The sequence below is a fragment of the Manis javanica genome, chromosome 3 (genome assembly GCF_040802235.1).
Source record: "Manis javanica isolate MJ-LG chromosome 3, MJ_LKY, whole genome shotgun sequence".
NCBI classification, from domain to species: domain Eukaryota; kingdom Metazoa; phylum Chordata; class Mammalia; order Pholidota; family Manidae; genus Manis; species Manis javanica.
The window spans coordinates 165,331,284-165,352,853 of NC_133158.1; the positions used below are offsets into that span (position 1 = coordinate 165,331,284).

Consider the following 21,570-nt stretch of genomic DNA (forward strand, 5'->3'; position numbering starts at 1 on the left):
CATTAAGGAAACCATCGACAAAATGAAAAGGCAACCTCCTGAATGGGAGAAAGTATTTGCAAATCAAGTATCTGATAAGGGGTTAATATAAAAACTATAAAGAACCATATAGTTCAACAGCAAAAAACCCTATCTATCCAATTTAAATATGGCCAGAGGAACTGAACAGACATTTTTCCAAAGAAGAAATGCAAATGGCAAACAGATGAAAAAGTGCTTATCATCACTGATCATCAGGGAAATTTAAACCACGATGAGTTATCACCTCATACCTGTTAGAATGGCTGTCATCAAAAAGATAACAGATAACAAGTATTGGCAAGGAGTTAAGAAAAGGGAACCTCACCCCCCACTTTTGGTCATGTGTATACTGGTATAGCCATGATGGATAATAGTATGGAGGTGCCTCAAAAAATTAAAAATAGAACTGCTACATGACCCAGCAATCCCACTTCTGGGTATTCATCTGAAAGAAACAAAATCACTATCTCAAAGAGGTATCTGCACCCCCATGTTCACTGCAGCATTATTTACAATAGCCAAGACAATGTAACAACCTAAGTGTCCATCAGAAGATGAATGGATAAATAAAATGTGGTACATATACACAATGGATTATTATTCAGCCATAAAAAAGGAAACCCCGCCATTTGTAATAAACCAAAGAAATGCTGTATGATCTCAGTTATATAAAAAAATCTAAAAAAAAATTGAACTCAGAAACAGAGAACAGATTGATGGTTGTGGGGGTATGAGAGCAGATCCCAACTGGTGGTCAAAAGGTACTCTTCCAGTTTTAAGGTAAATAAGTTCTGGGTGACTGTAGTTAACAGTACTGTATTATATACTTGAAAGTTGGGGAGAGTAAATCTAAAAAGTTCTCATCACAAAAAAACTTTGTAACTATGTGAGGTGATGGACATTAACTAAGCTTACTGTGGTTATCATTTTGCAATATATGCACTTACCAAATCATTGCTTTGTACACCTTATACTCATACAATGTTAAATATCAATTATAACTATAAAACTGGGTAAAAAAACAATTTGAATATGGTAGAGTTCAGGGAATCTGATGGGTATGTACACTTTCTGAGGAATCTATTAGAGGAGAAGCTTCATTCATCCAACCAAAATATGCCTCGGAAACTTCTGCAAGAACACTGATAGTGAGCATTTTAGATATTCAACTGTAGAGGTAAAATTAAAGACTGGTGTCATGGAGTGAAGGACAATATATAAATATCATATGACCTGACAAAGTAGAAAGAATGCAACTAAAACCTAAAGAGAGGAGTGAAAAAGAAGTAATATAAGATCATTGACTGTTATATAGCTAATAGATGGGATGGTCAAAGGATATCACTGAAAACTGACAGTAAAAAGTTAAGAAAAAAGGGGATTAAGGACACTTATAAAAGATATTAACATAATGGTACTCTGATAATAAAAACACAAACTTTCTTAAATACCAAGAGATGCTTAAAAAAGCAAAGAGAAAATATAAAGAGAGAAACCTAGGATAATACACATACTAATGATAAATGGGGTGTAGCATTATAAGGTACATAATACACGGTATTTATGCCTTAAAAGGGTTGATATAGTAAATGGTACTTACACAATTTGGTTATCCATCTGGAAGAAAACACCAACATCTTAATTTCATTCCTTTGAAAGAAAGAAAGGGAGACTAGCATGCAGGAAGTTTCCTGGGAAGTGTCTTAGGAGCCACCCTCACTAGGAAGTAAAGGAAGCAGAATTGGGAATGGGGAGGATGCAACTGGGACCTGGGCTGACACCACGGCGCTTTGGAGGCAAGCTTCGTTGGGATCTCATATTCCTGCAGCACCCAGTTAGTTCTCATAGGATGTCTCTGGGGGAAAGCACACCTTGGCCAAGGCAATGCCTTGGGCCAAGGACAATTCCCAGGAAGGGATGCAGCTGTGAGCCACCAGTCTGAGTGGCTGCAAAATGCATACTCAGTTATGGACAGAAGGTCTGGGCAGAATACACAGCATCCACTACAATGATACAGTTATGAAAAGTAATTAATTATAGTAAACATGCCACAACATAGAAAACCCTTGCAAATGTAATGGCTTAAAATCACATATATACAATATGATTATATTTACATCAAGTTATGGTGTGCAAAATAATACATATTGCTTAAAGATGTACACTTAAGAGTAAAAACATAAGAAGCACGTGGCAATTACAGGCACCAAATCTCCCCTCTCTATGGGAAAGAAGGAAAGCATTTAAGCTACAGAACAGAGAAGGCGTTAGCTATTGTATAAGCAAAGTTACAGGTTACAAAGGGGGTTAAACTGTATTATTCCATATACTTATGTATTTTGTATATCTGAGGTATAACAAATATTTAAGCCAAAAAATTAAAAGATAAACGGTAACAAATCCAAGATCTTTGTCTTTTAAAACAACAAACTGATAAAACACTAACAAACAATCAGAAAAAAAAAAGGAGAAGCACAAACACACAGCATGTGAAAATACAAAAGGGGAAAAATGCCACAGAATCAGAGGACATTAAAAAAATCATTACAACTACTTTGTTCATCCTGGAGCAACTAAATTAAGAACCTGAATAGAATGTATAATTTTCTAGGAAAATATAACTTACCAGAACTGTCCAGAAAAGATAGAAAATCTAAGCTAATAAGTTAACATAGAAAAAAATTAAGTTGTCAAAGGGTTGCCCATCTAAATAGCAACTGAGGTCACACTCTCTTACAGATACGTTCATCAAAAAGAAAAATGTTTTATTTTAAATTATATATTTAAAAATATTAAGTTTAACTATTAATGCATTTTAATCAAATGCTAAAATGTTTTCAAAGGATTTGATAAGATTTAACATGCACTCATTATAAAATAGCCTTGCTAAATTCTTGTTACACATTTAATAAAAAAGCAAATGATGAATACCTGATGAGATCATATTTTATGAATATGTAGTAGATTTTATCAAATGCCCTTTCAGCAACTATGGATGTATTTTTCATTAAGCATCATTAAAAAAACAGTCCCATTAAAGAAAAAAATAAGAGAGAACGTCAATTACCACTCATCACTATTTTTTTTAAAATTTTGTTATCATTAATATACAATCACATGAGGGACATTGTGGTTACTAGATTCACCCCATTATCGAGTTCCCACCACATACCCCATTACAGACACTGTCCATCAGCATAGTAAGATGTTACAGAGTCACTACTTGTCTTCTCTGTGCTGTACTGCCTTCCCCGTGCCCTCTGCCCCCAGCTACATTATGTGTACTAATCGTAAAGCCTCTTTTTCCCCTTCTCCCTCCCTTCCCACCAATCTTCCCCAGTTCCTTTCCCTTTGGTAACTGTTAATCCATTCTTGGGTTCTGTGAGTCTGCTGCTGTTTTGTTCCTTCAGTTTTTTTTGTTCTTATGCTGTAGAGATGAGTGAAATCATTTGGTACTTGTCTTTCTCCACCTGACTTATTTCACTGAGCATAATATACCCTCTAGCTTCATCCATGTTGTTGCAAATGGTAGGATTTGTTTTCTTCTTATGGCTGAATACTATTCCATTGTGTATATGTACCACATCTTCTTTATTCATTCATCTACCGATGGACACTTAGGTTGTTTCCATTTATTGGCTATGGTAAATAGTGCTACAATAAACACAGGGGTGCATATGTCTCTTTCAAACTGGGCTGCTGCATTCTTAGGATAAATTCTTGGGAGTGGAATTCCTGGGTCAAATGGTATTTCTATTATTAGTTTTTTAAGGAACCTCCATACTGCTTTTCACAATGGTTGAACTAATTTACATTGCCACCAACAGTGTGGGAGGGTTCCCCTTTCTCCACATCCTCACCAACATTTGTTGTTGTCTGTCTTTTGGATGGCAGCCATCCTAACTGGTGTGAGGTGGTATCTCAATGTGGTTTTAATTTGCATTTCTCTGATGATTAGCGATGTGGAGCATCTTTTCATGTGCCTGTTGGCCATCTGAATTTCTTCTTTGGAGAATTGTCTGTTCATATCCTCTGCCCATTTTTTAATTGGCTTACTTGCTTTTTGTTTGTTGAGGTACATGAGCTCCTTGTTTATTTTGGATGTCAAGCCCTTATCGGATATGTCATTTATGAATACATTCTCCCATACTGTAGGATGCCTTTTTGTTCGACTGATGGTGTCCTTGGCTGTACTGAAGCTTTTTAGTTTGATATAGTCCCACTTGTTCATTTTTGCTTTTGTTTTCCTTACCCAGGGAGATATGTTCATGAAGAAGTTGTTCATGTTTATATTCAAGAGAGTTTTGTCTATGTTTTCTTCTAAGAGTTTTATGGTTTCATGACTTACATTCAGGTCTTTGATCCATTTTGAGTTTACTATTGTGTATGGAGTTAGACAGTAATCCAGTTTCATTCTCTTGCATGTAGCTGTCCAGTTTTGCCAACACCAGCTGTTGAAGAGGCTGTCATTTTCCCATTGTATATCCATGGCTCCTTTATTGTATATTAGTTGACCATATATGCTTGGGTTAATATCTGGACTCTCTATTCTGTTACACTGGTCTATGGGTCTGTTCTTGTGCCAGTACCAAATTGTCTTGATTACTGTGGCTTTGTAATAGAGCTTGAAGTTGGGAAGCGAGATCCCCCCTGCTTTATTCTTCCTTCTCAGGATTGCTTTGGCTACTTGGGGTCTTTCACTCATCATTATTATTTAACATTGTTTTGCAGCTACCAGCCAATACAATTAGACAAAAGAATGACATAAGTATTTGGAATGGTCCTTGAGAGGTAAAACTACCATTATTTACAGATAATTATGACTGTTTACAGAGAAGCTCCAAGAAATCTACAGGGAAGCTCTTTCAAAAAAGGAGGGTATTGATTTGGGGAATACAAAATTCATACTCAGAAATTAACAGGTTCATTATATACAGAAAATGTTAACTATTTAGAAGCTAGAATGGAAATGATTACCCCACTTACAATAGCAATGACAGAAAAAAAACAGGAAGGAATTCAGGAAGAAATATGTAGGGATAAAAACAAATGGAAAAAATACCAAGTTCTTGAACAGCAAAGTACAAAACCTTAACAGTATCAACTGCCCCCAAATTATTCTACAAATATAAAGAATCACAACAAAATTAACAACAGTATTTTATCCTTCTAGTTAGACCAACTGATTCAATACTTAATATGGAATATAAGACCTAAAACTATAAACCTCTTCACAGGGCAGAGTTGCATGAAATTGGATCTGGTATTGATTCTCAGATATGCCACCAAAGGTAAGAAAAAACAGCCAAATGTGACTGTGAAATTTAAAAAATTTTTCACATCAAGACACTTACCCACAGAGTAAGAAGGCAACCCATGGAATGGAGGAAAGTATTTGCAAATCATGTATCTGATAAAGGATCAATATCCAAAATACACAGATAACTCCTAAAACTCAATGACAAAAAAAAAAACCTGATTCAAAAATGGGCAAAGGAATTGAATGGATATTTCTTCAAAGAAGATACATACAAATGGCCAATAAGCACATGAAATATATTCAACATCACTAATCATTATAGAAATGCAAATCAAAACTAGAATGAGATACCACCTTCTACCCATAAAGATGGCTACTATCAAAAAAAAATAAGTGTTGACAAGGATGTGGAGAAACTGGAACTCTTGTGTACTGTTAATAGAAATATAAAATGGAACAGCTGCTATAGAAAACAGTATGGTAGTTTCTCCAAAAAATTAAAAATTAAAAATAGAATTACCACATAATCCAGGAATTCCACTTCTGGGTATATATTCAAAAATATTGAAAATAGAGTCTCAAAGAGATATGTGTACACCCATAACCCCAGCAGCACTATTCACAAAAGCTAAAACATGGATACAATCCATGTCCATCAATGGATGAATGGGTAAGCAAAATGTAATAAATACATACAATGGAATAGTATTCAACCTTAAAAAGGAAGGAAATTCTCACACATGCTACACCATGGACAAAACTTGAGGACACTATGCTAAGTAAAATATACCATTCACAAAAAAGACAAGAACATATGATTCTACTCCTATGAGATATTTAAAATGGTCAAAATCATAGAAGCAGAAGGTAGAATGGTGATTGTCAGGGGCTGGGGTAAGGGGTGGAAATGGGGGCATTAGTGTTTAGTGGGTACAGATTTCAGTTTTACAAGATTAAAGAGTTATGGATATGGGTGGTGGTTATATGACAATATGAATGTACTTAATACCACTGAACTGTTTGTTTAAAAACGGTTAAAGTGTAAGTTTTATGTTATGTATATTTTAATACAATAAAAAAATTTTTCTTTAAGGACAGAAAATAAAGTACGAGATAAGCAAAAAAAAAAAAAAATAAGAATAGTCATACAAATCCCAGAAACACACTGAGGATTTTAGCCCCACCCAATTATTTAAATAAGTTATAATAATTTAAATATTATACACTGCAAAAGCAAAGGCATATAATCTGATGGACCAGAAAAACAAGTCCAAGAATAGACCCAAATCCATAAAGAAATTTAGTATGAATCAAAGCTGACACTTCAAATTAGTGAGGTATAAATGGTTTGGGTGGATTACTCAATAAATAGTGCTGGGATAACTGACAAGTGAGTAACCATCTGAAAAAAAATTAACTGGAGCCATAATTTACACCTCAATCAAAGTAAATTCCAGATAGATCAAAGAACTCAATGTAATTATTTTTTTAGGTACCAGAAAAAAAACATGGGAGTGTTTTAATCTCTGTGTATGGAAAACTTTTCTAAATAATGAACCCAAGCCCAGAAGTCATCAAAGGAAAGACTGATATGATTACAAAGTATATGTATGTATCACACTGTCTGCACTTAAGGAAAACACTACAATGCAGGGCACAAAAATCAACTGGAAAGAAGTATTTGCAATTCACATTACAGGAAAAAAAAGTTTACAAAGCTCCTATAAATAAACAGAACACACGAGCCCTAAGAAAAATGGGCACAAAACACTTTTAGACATTAAAAAAGTATGTTCAACCTCTCTCATACGAGTAAAAATAAATATACAAGATCAAAAACATTGTGCTAGTATACTTTATTGAAAAGGATAAGGAAAATGGACTTTCTCATACTTTTCTGGTAGTAGAATAAAGTAAGTACACTCTTTATGGAGGGTAACTGCACCATATCTATGAAGATTTAAATGCATATATCCTGATACATGCAAGTCTACACAGTCATGTGAAACCACATATATACAAGGATACTCACTATGGTGCCATTTTTACAGCAAAAGGTAAGACAAACCCTGTTTATCAATAGTAGAATGGTTAAACAAATCATGGCCAAATAAAGAGATGAGGGGGCATTTGTACTATGAACTGATATGGACTGACCTCCAATATAAACTCCAATATAAATGAAAAGAAGCAAGTTACAGAGAAGTATGTGTAGCTGCAGCATTTGTGTAAAAAGACTACCTCTCCACTCCTAGGAATTTACCCTAAGAATGCAGCAGCCCAGATGGAAAAGACAGATGCACCCTTATGTTCATCACAGCACTATTTACAATAGCCAAGAAATGGAAGCAACCTAAGTGTCCATCAGTAGATGAATGGATAAAGAAGAGGTGGTACATATACACAACGGAATATTATTCAGCCATAAGAAGAAAACAAATCCTACCATTTGCAACAACATGGATGGAGCTAGAGGGTATTATGCTCAGTGAAATAAGCCAGGCGGAGAAAGACAAGTATCAGATGATTTCACTCATCTGTGGAGTATAAGAACAAAGAAAAAACTGAAGGAACAAAACAGCAGCAGAAACACAGAACCCAAGAATGGACTAACAGTTACCAAAGGGAAAGGGACTGGGGAGGATGGGTGGGAAGGGAGGGATAAGGGGGCATTATGATTAGCATGTATAATGTAGTGGGGGGCACAGGGAGGGCTGTGCAACACAAAGACAAGTAGTGATTCTATAGCATCTTACTACGCTGATGGACAGTGACTGTAATGCGGTATGTGGGGGGACTTGGTGATGGGGGGAGTCTAGTAAACATAATGTTCCTCATGTAACTATAGATTAATGATACAAAAAAATAAAAATAAAAATAAACACTATCTCTGAGGCAAAGGAACTAGCTGGATATTTGGCAGAGTGAGAACACACTTCTGTTCTTTGATTAACTTTAATGAAGTAGTAAGATGAGCTACTTACACCATTTATACATTTTGTATTTTATACCATGAACACAAACTACATATATATCAAACTCACTTTATTTTTTAAATTCTGTATTTTCCTTCACAACAAATAATACTTCTGATTTCATAATATAGGTAAAATCATCTGAGCTAGAGAGAGACAGGGTATAGTTTTTGTAGTACTTTAGATAAAATCCTTTTGCAGGAAGCTTCAAAGACCATTATATTGTAATCAAATCCTGTTTAAAGAAAAGTCTTCCACAACAGGATAGAAAACTAAATATGACCAATTCACTGTCACATAATATGAATTAGCTACATGAAGGATTCCTGCATAAAATTACAGAAAAGTTTTAAAAAAGCCGGAAGATGGCGATATTGCTTCATTTAAGTCTCACTGGTAGGAGTATCCGCTGATCCTGTTATTAACAAACCGGATTTTCCTGTCTCTCTTGTTGCCCTTCTGCATTCCCTAAAATTGCCTATCCTACTCTTCCCCCACGATAAGAAACTGAAATAAAGATTAGTGGAAAAGGAAGAGAAGAAATTCCTCAATTTTTAATAGTAGTCTTTACAAGTGAACATAATTAAAATGTATTACAAGGTTCTTTTTGTTAAATATGAACAAACAGGTTTATAACCATTCTCTCCTGAAGCTACACTAGAACAATGCTGAAGAAAAAAGGATCCATCAAAAAAATACATATGTGGAAAATACAGTTAATAATTATGTAACATCTTCCTACAATGATAGACAGTAACTGCACTAGAGGGGGTGAGGATTTAATAATATGGGTAACTGTTAAACCACTGTGCTGTTTATCTGAAACCAACATAAGATTGTATATCAATACTTTAATTTTTTTTAATGCATATGCATATGTACCATGAAAGGTGACAACAGTGGAGGAGAGACTTAAATAAAGCTTTCTGAAGCTAAACAAAGGATTGCTGATAGTACTTGGCTTGGTAAAACAGAGCCCCAAACCTATGCATATGTGGGTAGGTGGGGGGTATGAAACCAATTAAGAATCTAACACAACAGAAAGGCTCAAGAAGAGACATCTGAAGGAAGGGATCTGGATTGAGGCTGAAAATAGGAATAATGTTTGAAACTTTGAGTGAGGAATAGTTTTCACCCAGAAGCCTTACCATGTAGCCAAGAAACTGCCTCTCCTGTACCCCAGCAATAGACAAGTGGTTTACATTCTTAAAACATTAAACAAGACAGGATGTAGAAAGCACATACACAGGGGTTGTGTGTCATATCATACCACAAAGAAATTAATGAAGATTTACATGCTGAACAGTGGACCCCAGTCCTATACTCCAAATCAGCTTCCAGAACACAGGCCTATCAGGCAGGAAGCTGGGCGATTACTCCATGGGCAATCTGACCCAAGAGAAGAGGCCTAGCCACTCAATTATCCTGTGCTAAGACTTGCACTTAACACCCAAGAGAAGAAAAACATTTACATCTATTAGAAAGTCAAATAAATGTAATAGTTCTCTGTTTACTCAAGGACAATCTGAGTCAAATTGTTTCTTTCCAGGTAAAATACTGGACTGAAATTTTACATAAATAGGAATAAATATTAAATAAGTCAGAGGCTTTTGATACTAAGGTAGACAGCTAGTCTGAGCTCTGTTCAGCAGTTTTTCAGAATGCTTCAAGGTGAAGAATTAAAGACAGAAAAATCCTTTTGCACTCTATTTTCTACTTTGATGAAAAGATATGTACTACCATTCTTATTTTCAAATACATTTATTTTCTTGTTTCATATTCAATTTATCAGACATACCCAACCCCTGTTGATAACAGCATCATTAGCCGCATCTTTAACTCTGAAATACATGATGCTCCTGCTCTGTGACTAACAAGAGACACTGCGACTATTATTAGCTGTATTTTTATTCTTTTTTTTTTTTGGAATACTTTCAGCTTTCCTCTCTTCCTTCATTACAACTTTAAGATTTTACATCATTTTATTAGACTCACTTTTTTTCTTTTGGCCTACAGAACACGCCAAAAAGACATATAGCACATAACATAGATATTCCAACAAAATAAAAATAGTTGTTACAAAGTTAACGTTTTATCTAAGTATGTACTTGTTTCTACCCACAGTAAATCGATCACTATAACAGACTCACATGGCTCATAATCATGATTTAACCAATTAACTGAAATACAACTGAATTTAAAATACCATAAAGAATATTACACAAAAGTGATCAATTTTTCAAGTTATGCTAGTAATGCTAGTTATAGGATGACCAATGAAAAACAATGGCTAGTTTTCAAATCACTTACTTATATTTGAATGAATTCACAACACTAGAAAAACAGCAACAGAAAAAACCCAAATAAGATGCTATAAAGATTTAGTGGTTCTTGCTTGAAAGCTGAAGGCCTACAACAGTATTTTAGCAAGGCAATATAGTGGAGCGGCTGGTGCTGGAGCCAACAAAATTCACGTTTGAATCCTGGTTCTGCCATTACTGTCTTTCTGATCCTAGTAAAGCAACTTGTGTCCTTACCTATCAAGTGAAGGACAATAAAACCTACCTCATACACTTTTGGTGAGGATTAAATGAGATCCTTATCACATAGTAGGTTTTGGGTAAACACTATTATGGATTTTTACCTTCTTACTTAATCCTAGCAAATATGCTGTGGTCTTTTACACTTTCTAGGTTACAGAAGAACAGCCTTGTAAACAGGATTTCACTTTTTCCAATGAGGTGCATATATGAATGGAATCTCGTATTTTCTTTACTTACTTACTAGAATCTTTCCCGGAATTTTTTCAAGGCCTGAAGAAGGGCTTTGTATGTAGTGAGCGCTTTATAAAAGTCTTTTTCTTAGCATTAGTTCACATGTTTCTGCTTAGTATTTCAGTTTCTTGAAATTTATTCTTATTTTGTCACCTATATTAAGACAGGAAATTCAACTGTCCTGAAATCTTTCCCCAGAGCCTAACTTCAACTAGCCCACAAAACTAGTAACTCAGAACAGATCTTTCTCAGACCTGTAGTATCTGACAGTCCAGATTATCCCGAGAATACCACTGATCTGTTACTATAATAGAGTAACAACAAAAGAAAATGACTTGGGATAAAGGAGTACTTTTTTCTTTCAGAGAGAACTCATTAATAAAAACACATTTAGTCATTTTTACATTGTAAACTTTACTAATTAAGTTAGCAGTCTTTGCTCAAATTTGCTAAGGTAGCTGGAAGAAGCTGTTAGTAGTAACAGACCTAAAATCATTCTGATACAAATTAGAAAATCCAACATCTGCTAACACCTAAACATTGGTATCCCCTATTAGAAATGTATGCTATAGCATTTTCTGGGGTTTAAATAACTCATCTATAGTGCTGAGCTAATCTCAGTGTTGGATTTTTCTTCGACAATGCCTTTGCAGTACTTGTTTCCACAATAATCCTGCTCACTGACAGCTGCTTTGCTGAGTTCCAGATTTGGAAAACTGAAACTTGAAAGCAAGACAACTCTATAGAAACCATGAACTTCTTATATTTGAAATTTAAATAGCTGCATTTACCCTACTTATCTCTGAACTTTACTAAACATTTCATTTTAAAAAAGGACAAAATCTCTGAATGATTAGCATTTTGGTACCTTCACTGGAATCAGATGATTCTGTTTGCCTTTTGCTTTTTCATTTTTCAATTTTGAAACAAGCTTAGTAAATTATCTTAATTGTCTGGCATATCATCCATCTCAAGATTTTATTATGACAGTACAAAGATTTCAAGGACCTTGATTCCTTTTCCATATAGTAATCAGGGAATTCATATTGTAATTGGGTTTTGTTAGGTAAGAATTTAAGCTGTCCTTATCCACCCCTTTCCCAACCAAAATAATTTTCTTATGTGTCTATTTGGAAAATTACCTATTTAAAAGCTTTTCAAATAAACTTTTCAAGATCTAAAATAGTTAAGTACTCTTGGAAAACCTTCCTAGACATTTCTGATCACTATTGTTCACCTTCCACAAATTATTTTCTTTAAAGATCTATGTTTAGTAGTTATTTTTACAGCAATTGTGACACAGGATAATGTCTTGAATAACATGAATTTAATGACAAAATCATAGGCAGAATGTTAACATCAGTAATCACTCTATTACTTTTCATATATAATCATGGAAATTTTCATGCAATTTTCAGTTTGTTTCTTAGAATGCCTGCACAGGTATTGTTACCTTTGAATATTGACTTGTTCAACCTAAAAATACACAATCACTGTGCTCACAAAATTTTCCTGCTTGTAAATATTTTACAGCTAAAAATACATCAACTAGTGCAGAATTATTTATCTGAGTTTTTCCAAACTTTTGTTAACCTAGAAATCATTTTATTGACTGCAATTCATTAGTTGTATATGCGCTTATATCAACTCCTTTCACCATCTCTCTCTCCTTTGAACAGCATTTAATAAATCTTTTAAATTTTTTTTATATTCCATGCCCTTTTTTATTGGGATATAGTTGAAATACAATTCTATATTGATTTCAAATGTACACATAGTGACTTGATAATTATAAACATTACTAGATGTTTGCCATGGTAAGTGTAGTTACCCTGTTACCATATGAAGATATTATTGGTTATATTCTGTATGTTGTACTTACATTCCTCTAACTTGTTTTACAATTTCCAATTTGCACCTCTTTATCCCCCCCTTCACCTATTTTGCCCATTCCCCACACCCCCTCCCTATGGTAACCAACAGTCTGTTGTCAATATTTATGGGTCTATTTCTTTTTGTTTTATTTTTTTAGATTTCACACGTAAGTGAAATTACATGGTACATTTGTCTTTCTCTGACTGGCTTATTTCACCTAGCATGATTCCTCTAGGTCCATCCATGTTGTTGCAAATGGCAAGATTTCCTTCCTTTTTTGGCTGAGTAATATTCCATTGGGTACATGAACCACATCTTCTTTATCCATTTATCTATTAACGGGCGTTTGGGTTGCTTCCATATCTTGGCTATTGTAAGTAATGCTGCAGTGAACATAGGTGTGCATGTATCTTTTCAAATTAGTGATTTTGTTTTCTTTGGTCAATTCCTAGAAGTGGAAATGCTGGGTCATATGGTATTTCTTTTTTAGTTTTTGGAGTTACCCCATATAGTCTTCTATAGTGGCTGTACCAATTTACATTCCCACCAACAGTGTAGGAGGGTTTCCTTGTCTCCACATCCTCACCAACACTTGTTATTTTTTTGTCTTTTGGATAATAGCCATTCTGACTGGTGTGAGGTGATACCTCACTGTGGTTTTGATTTCCATTTTCCTGATGATTAGTGATGTGGAGCATCTTCTCATATGCCTGTTGGTCATTTGTATGTCTGCTTTGGAAAAGTATCTATTCAGGTCCTCTGCCCATTTTTTAATTGGATTATTTGGTTTTTTTTGGTGTTGACTTGTATGAGGTCTTTATATATTTTGGGTGTTAGCCCTTTATTGTATGCATCATTTGCAGATATATTCTCCTACTCAGTAGGTTGCCTTTTGTTTTGTTGAGGGTTTCCTCTGCTTTGCAGAAGCTGTTTAGTTTGATGTAGTCCCACTTGTATTTTTGCTTTTGTTTCCCTTGCCTGGGAAGACCTGTCCAGAAAGAAATTTTCTCATGCTGATGTCCATGAGATCCTTGCCTATGTTTTCTTATAAGAGTTTTAAGGTTTCATGTCTTACATTTAGGTCTTAATCCATTTAGAATTTACTTTTGTGTATGGCATAAACAGTAATCTAGTTTCATTTTCTTGCATGTAGCCAACCAGTTGTCCTGACAATATCCTTCTCTATCAGAGGTAGTATTATATCACCACAATTTCAAGAATGCTGTGAAGAATGCTGTGAAGAAAAACTTAATAGATTGCTTTTTTAATTGTCTACTCTCAAGTGAACTATAAAAGAGAAGTTACTGCTTCCAGTTTTTTTTTTTTTGACATTCCACTTGGACTATTTTTTTTTTTCATTTTAAAACTATATATTGAAAATTAGACTGATCGTATTACATTTAGGAAGAGACTTTTCAGGATAAAACCACTTCCTCTCTGCTAAACATCTGCCTTAATATGGTATAAAACAGTTATTAAAAAGCTTAATTATTAACTAAAAGTAATATTATATTACATATATTCAGAACAAGAATGCTTTCTTATTTATATCTATATATCATGTTTTATGCTACTTAAAATATTATTTTGTTAATATCTTTTCCTTCTTACAGGCAGAACAATTTATCGAGAAGCACCAATTACCAGACAATATATGAATCACTATAGGGGACTGGCCTACGAGCTAAAAGTTATGATGCCATGTGATATACGCTATTGCGGAGGCCTCTGTATTTACAACTAATTTGCTGCCAGAGCCTGGAAAGGGGGCAAGTGTCAGAACTAGTAAACGAATTTCTATTTTCCTCAATCAGATTGATAGAGAATGAAGAGTAGCATATGAAAGATATAATGATGTTGATAATATAGCACTGCTATTAGAATTGTACATTGTTCACTATTACTGGGCATATTGTGAGCTGCAGGTTCCACATATGGCACACTAACATTTGCTGGAATTTTACTGATAGAAGTAAATCATCATCTTAAAAATTCATGTCATCATTTTTTTTTTGAGAGGGCATTTCTCATATTTATTGATCAAATGGTTAACAACAATAAAATTCTGTATAGGGAACTCAATGCACAATCATTCATCAACCCAAGCCTAATACTCAATAGTCTCCAATCTTCTGAAGCATAACGAACAAGTTCTTACATGGTGAACAAGTTCTTACATAGTGAATAAGTTCTTACATGGTGAACAGTGCAAGGGCAGTCATATCACAAAAACTTTTGGTTTTGATCATGCATCATGAACTATAAATAATCAAGTCAGATATGATTATTCATTTGATTTTTATACTTGATTTATATGTGAATCCCACATTTCTCCCTTATTTTTTTTTTAATAAAATGCTGAAGTGGTAGGTAGATGCAAGATAAAGGTAGAAAACATAATTTAGTGCTGTAAGAGGGCAAATGTAGATGATCAGGTCTGTGCCTATAGACTAAGTATTAATCCAAGCTAGACAAGGGCAACAAAACATCCACAGATGCAGAAGATTTCTCTCAAAACAGGGGGGGATGAGGTTCTAAGCCTCACCTCTGTTGATTGCCAATTTCTCACCTGATGGTCCCCCTGCAACTGTGCCTGTCTTAGGTTGTTCCTCCCTTGAGGAATCTTACCTGTCTCTGGCTAACCAGCCGTCTTCTGGGGCCATATGGGGATATGTAAAGTTGGTAAGTGAGAGAGAAGCAATATTCTTTGAAAAGGTTAGCTTTTTACTTCTTTGCAGATTTATGCCCTGTGGCTTCTATGCCCAACATTTGTCTTGAGGTATCTATCTTTACCACTTGGAAGAATTATGATACTCAGTAATTTTCGATATGAGGCATGGATTCTACTAAAGAGCTGTAATTAGGAAGGAAGAAGAAAAGCTATAGAAGTAGCAGACAGAAGAAAACATGGGAAGATTGATCATTTCTTTGACATAACTTCTTGTAGAGTAACATAAGCATGTATAGGTTTTAAGAAACTACTAATTAAATTGTGTACACACATTAACAGAATAGGAATACAGATACATAACAAAAGCAGACCTACAATTACCGGCCATATCTAGTGAAACCAAGAAAACCAGTTAGGTGCCCTAGGCATTTGTGAAAACTTATCAATAATATGATGGATATTGTCTAACTGAATTTGAATAGTTTGAGAAAAATCAGACAAATTAAAACAACACATTCCTGGGAACTGTTCACATCCCATATGTTCTTTTAACAGTAGATAGTCTATGGTTGCACGATTTTGGAGCACTGCAACTTGCACTTCTCCTAATTCTTGGTTGAGTTCCGACAATATAGATCCAGTCAAATTTGTTGTTTTACTGTATGCACAGGCCAGCTTAGATACTGCTTCCAGTTTTGATTAAACATTTTATTTTGGCAGTTTTAAAGTACATAGTATTTTTCCACATTTACAGGTTTGTTATTTTACGATTAACTTAAATAGAACTAAACTGCTCACTTTGACAAATTTATTCCTCAATAACAACTTGTCTTTTTAAAGTAAAATGGAGCCTATTAAATAAACTTATGAGTTTGAATATAAAAAAATAAGATTTGGGGTTTCTTCCTCAGAACAGTTTCCTCATTCCATCTTCCCCTGCACTTAGAATTCTGTAAGGGCTGAGGCCATGTCACACTCCTTTATCAACTCAGTGCCTTACAAAGTGCCCCTAACATAGTAAGCACTCAGAATCTGTCTGCTGGGTGACTCACACAGAGAACAGCTGTTGGGGAGTCACCTCTCCATGCCTACTATCTGGCTGATAGTTTGTATCATCCCTAGGAATAGGGAAGGTTAAAAGAAAGGGTGGTAGGGGAAGGGCTTGAATTTAAAAGGATAGTAAACAGGAAACAGAATAAGAGTTGGAAAGATCTAATCTAATTAGATCTAATCTAATCAGATCATTACAGATTATTTCAATGGAAACGAAAAGCCTTTACAGAGATACATGCATTTTAAAGACAAAGATGACTTGGTTAAGGCTTGGAGACAAGAAAATATTGGAAAAAGAAAGGTCAATGGGAAGCTATTATTATTGTCCAGAAAAGGAAAGGAGGCCCAGACTATGGTAATGGCGGTCGGAACGGAGAAAAATGGATGTGAATTACCCTTGTGCTTTAGGCATTCATCTCTAGCAAGAAAAATTCTTCTCAGACTGGATGAAGTCAAACAAGCACTGGTACCCTGTGCAAAATGGGCGTTTAATACATTTAATCAATGAATCAATGGAAACCAAAGCTAATATGGGTGAGAAGATTAAAGAGAGTTCCTGACTGCTCTAAGTAAACTTATAGCAAGGTATATACCACTCCAGATGAAACTGCCATGCAGCTGTTAGCAACTGTTCAGAACCTATGGAGAGCGGAAGCGACTGCCATAAGACTGAAGACAGGAAAACGTAGTACTGCCATTCAAAAAGAGAGAAAGGGGATTCTGCCAACTGTTAATCACTGAAGCTAAATGTAACTCGAGACAAGATTCTAGAATCATTACTGAGAGAAATTTGTGAACACAGAAAAAGCAGTAACTAACTTATGCTACTGGAAACCAGTATAGTAGTTTCATTAAGGACAAGCAATGACAGATGAATGTTCTTTTCCTAAAAGGAACTAAAAGATTTAAAAAATAAAGTGTATAAATTATATGGGTTTTAGGAAGGCACTCATTAAAGTTCCTTAATGAACTTTAGTCCTTGTAAAACTTTTCCTTAGTCCTTGTGAAAATTTGGGAATATTTGAGGTGGGTAATGATGAATTAGCTGGATTTCTAATTGGCTAAAGAAATTGAACCAAAGAATTAACGAGTTTTTTAAATCAACCTTAAGAGAGGTCTCTAGCAGAGCAAGGGTTCTGTAATTAGCCCTGTCTGTTCAATATTTTAATAAGACTCGCATGAAGGCAATGTCAGCATTATCAAACTTACACAGTTTACCAAATCTATGGATAAATACATAAGCCCATTTACTGAATGACCAAATCAGAATTTTTTTTAAAAAGTCAACAAATGGGAACCAATCTGACAATATCAAATTTAATACAGATAAATGTAAAGTCCTACAAAAAAATATTCTATTAAAGAACAGTGAGAGCATGGACAAAACAACTGAAAAATTTAAGCTCACTACAAAATCAATAATAATGGGTAATGGATATAGCACTTAAATGCCAGGGACCATTCTAAATGCTTTACTTATGTATGTTTAAGAAGAATATGGGTGAACTGAAACAAATCCATAAATAAGCCTTCTGTATTGTGACAAGGCTCAAAGCAAACCAGAAAATCATTACAGGAGGTTAGTGACTGAGAATATTTTATCTAGAGAAGAAAAGAATCAATTGAATATAGTATGTATCATCAAATATTTGAAAACCCACACACAGAAGAGACAGAACTAGAACCAGTGGAGATACAACTTCTAGTTCAGTAAAAGAATTTTATAAAAATTAGAGTTCTCCAAATATCTTTGCCTCAGAAACTCTGAAATTATGAATCTTCTCTCCAGAAAAATGTACAGATGTGTAATTTTGCCTAACATTTATAAGGGTTCACAAATCTACTTTAAAATTTATTCATGCCCCACCTCTGGAGTCATGTATCCCAGATTGAAATGGAAAGGATTCAAGTATGAAGAGGCAAATATATTTAATAATCTTTAAAATTCATTACAACTTAAAACACTATGATCTAAAAAAACTCAACTCGATGCTTTCTAGTTTCCTCTAAGATCCATTATGATACTTATTCCAGTAAGAGTTTAAAATATAATGACAAGGTCAGAAAAAGAGTGAAGTCAAGTTTGCCAAGTGACAATGTAAACGTGCCTGTAAATTCATAGATGGTGTATGGCTTACTATTTAACCTTTAAAAGAAATATACCTAAGTTTAAACATAAAAAATGAGATGCTAATGTACTGTTCAGTGTCTAATATTTAATGCCCAAATTAGGAACTTCCCCCCTCTGCTTTTAAAACTTCATCCTAACTTCTCCCTTTCTAGCCTTTGTTCTGGTTAAGACTGACAAGGAAGACAGAATACTTAGGTTCTAATTCACTCCCTTTGCCATGAATTTAATTTTGACTTAATCTGTTTTCTCACCATGTTCTTAAAACTTTCATATATCTAAAAGGCCTTTAAAAATGATTACTGCTGCATAAATATAAATAACTCATGAATTATGTACAAAACATAAATTATCAACAGCAAGAAAACAAAGTCTTCCTATCATATTTTTTAGAAAGCAAACATATTCACATTCCAATTCCTAATTATACAAAGCGATTTTTGAGTCCTTTAGGGTGTGTTTCAGTGTATAATATTCATCCACAAATGCTTTCCATATTAAGTACAAACACTTCTGTACATCCAGTTTCAAGTTGTACTGAGAGGAAATGGCTCAGAATTAAGAATTTTGGCTGCAAGGGAAAAACTTGAAGGTGCCAGTGGAACTACACATTTACAAAAGTTGGGAGGGAAGTTACATGATAACAAAATGGTAATATCAAATATTAGACGCTTGAAATTTCCATTTTCTCTCTCAAACAACTGGAAATAAACAGAATTCAAAAGTAAGAGTTTATAAGTCTTGGCCCTTTATTAAATATAAGTGCCACATTGCTGAAACTGCAACCATACTGCCAGAACAATGCCACAGACACCATGTCTGCCATTCGGCTAGTCTCTAATTCCAGGCACAAGATGTTCTCATAAATAACAAACATATCAAGAGCCTGTACACAAGTGCGACAGAAGCCGGGGTCTACGCATTTGATTTTTCTCCTGGTGCTACTTGAGACTGGACACTATTTATTTTAGTAAGAGGATAGTGATGAAGCTTTAGCTAAATTATAGGCTAACCAATGAAATGGAAAAGCAACATAATAATCAGATCAACTAAATTATCTTATACTTAATTTTGAATAGAAACAGGTTCATGACGACACTGTACAAAGGGCAGATAAGTAACTTCAACTGTTTCCTAGGTGAATATTATTTCAACCCATTAAGAGGAAAGTAGAAGTAAAATGGAAAAACACAAAACTTAAGATTGGGGGGAGGAGGAGGAAGAGAATGAGCTATACTGACTTAGTAAAAAGAGAGTTACAAAAATGGGACAGGGAGTCTGAGCCCTCTGAGATATAATAAGGAAGAGAAAAGTATCCAAAGGCTCAAAGGAAGCTTCAGTAGTTAATATGTGAAAGGAAGAGCCTGTTAACTATTTCAACAATTTCCTTGAACCAGCATTCCCTGTCGTAAGAAAAATGCCTACCTCATGCAGGGCACTTAATAACCGGTGCTTTTTGTCCTAAATGCGTTCCACAGATTTGTCCATTTACTCCTCGCAACACACGGAATAGGTAGGTATTACTATTTTACAGATGAAGAAACTGAGGCCACACAATGCAAGATAACACATGCCGGTACCAGAGACCGAGCGCTCATCCACTTAGTTGAACTGTCTCTCTTGGAGATCCTACAAAAACCTTTATACTTTTTTGTGGAGAGGGACCTTGGCTCTCTGGAATTTCTCAAAGGAGTCTGGGCCCAAAAAGAAATCCTCTGCTTTAGAGAAAAGTGCCGTTAAGGGGGATATGAGATTCTTCCAAGTGCACAAAGCTTTGGAACTCTGCACCTGGAGATGGAGACAGAGGAGGCGTGTTGGTCATTAAAGGAGGTAAAGTCCGAAAATCAGACTTAAAAACCACTCTTCTCCCATTAAAAGACCGAGAGAGTAGAATGCAGCCCTTCCTCTCTTCCATGAGGCGAGATACAGGGACGCTGCCTCCCTCCGATTTGCTGTGCATATGGGGGAAGGGGGGCTCTCCGGTTTCACACACCGCTTACTCGGCCAGGCCTGGAGGACGCGTGGGAATAAACAGATGGACTCGGGGTGACACGGAGGCCCTGAGGCGCAGGGAGGGAAACCTGCCCGGGACCGCGCCAGGCCGGGTCCAGAGGCCCACGGCACGCGGGTCCGCGCCCTCGTCCCGGACCTTACCGCCGCTGGGCTGCAGAGGACTAGGCGGCCACGCAGGGTTGTCCTTCCGAGGCTGGAGCGCGTCTTCGGGCGCCGCCGCTCCCGCGGTGTCCGCGCTTGGCGGCGGCCAGGTTCCGGCGCACTCACACTATAAGCAGGAGTGGGCGATCCGCGGCCTGCCCCGTCGAGGCCCTGGAGTTCGAGGCCCCGCGAAGCTGACCCTGCGAACGCCCTCGAGCCCGCCCAAAAAGGAAGGATCAGGGCGCGCCCCGCGTGCGGAGCAGCGGCGGCGGCCCTAGCCGAGAACGCTGGCTACTTGGTCCGCCCTCACCCGGCCCAGTCACTGCCCCGCTTCCCCCGCGCGAGCTTTGGCGGCGGAGCAGCACTGTTAGCGCCGATTGGCCGTCGGCATGAGTGACGTAAGGCGCCACTCCTCACGGATTGGCCAGGAAGGCGGTGCGTGCAAGGAGTAAACAAACCCCGCCCCCAGGCTTCCCAAAGAGAGGAGTGGGCCAAGAGGTGAAGGGGCGGGGCCTCAGCGGAGTCTGCGGGGGTTCGGGTGCCTTTTCCGAGACTCAGTGGTCCCCCGCGGTGACCCCGCCGACCCCCCTCCAGCTGCCTCTGGGGCGGGCTGCAGGCCGGAGACCTAAAATTTATGGACGCGCTCTCCCCCGTCCCTC

The 21,570-nt window shown here is 36.2% G+C and overlaps 1 protein-coding gene across 10 annotated transcripts in view; it reads right to left on the reverse strand.

The window, feature by feature from the left end:
- The window catches only part of TFDP2 (transcription factor Dp-2), a 150,123-nt gene extending 128,867 nt beyond the window's left edge, over nucleotides 1–21,256 (reverse strand). For 2 of the 10 annotated variants that reach the window (XM_073232316.1, XM_073232315.1), the window contains exons 1-2: nucleotides 20,912–21,255; nucleotides 1,622–1,671 (exon numbers count right to left, since the gene is read on the reverse strand). The gene's annotated coding sequence lies outside the window, so the exon portion shown is untranslated. Of the gene's footprint in view, nucleotides 1–1,621; nucleotides 1,672–20,911 lie in introns of all 10 variants that reach the window. The other 8 variants (XM_073232311.1, XM_037005342.2, XM_073232322.1 and 5 more) reach the window with 6 other exon arrangements.
- Nucleotides 21,257–21,570: the final 314 nt, after the last annotated feature.